We start from the raw sequence: 371 nt of genomic DNA on the forward strand, positions 1-371 counted from the left end.
TTCCCCCCCATCTCCCCCCCTACTTCTCTACCTCGCTCTTTCTCCATCGCTCTTTCTCTCACTTCAGAGAAAATTAAGCCATTTTGCCATAAGAGGTTCGGCGCACATATATTCATATACATATAAAAACATGCCGTGTCATGTTTACATATGCAATAAGAAAAGTACACAGAGTGAATTTAATCTCATTCTTTACGATGCTAAAACTCTCTCCCTTGCGATCGAGTCACGCCCCAAGATCTTTGCACGTAGCTACTGCCCTGGGTTGTGATTGATTTTTAGCGTATGCAAATTAGGGAAAAGCACACACGAGAGGTAAATATGGAGCTAATATCGTTGATCAACAAAGGATCAAAAGCCATTTGATATGC

The sequence above is a fragment of the Penaeus monodon genome, chromosome 31 (assembly GCF_015228065.2).
Source record: "Penaeus monodon isolate SGIC_2016 chromosome 31, NSTDA_Pmon_1, whole genome shotgun sequence".
Lineage (NCBI taxonomy): Eukaryota > Metazoa > Arthropoda > Malacostraca > Decapoda > Penaeidae > Penaeus > Penaeus monodon.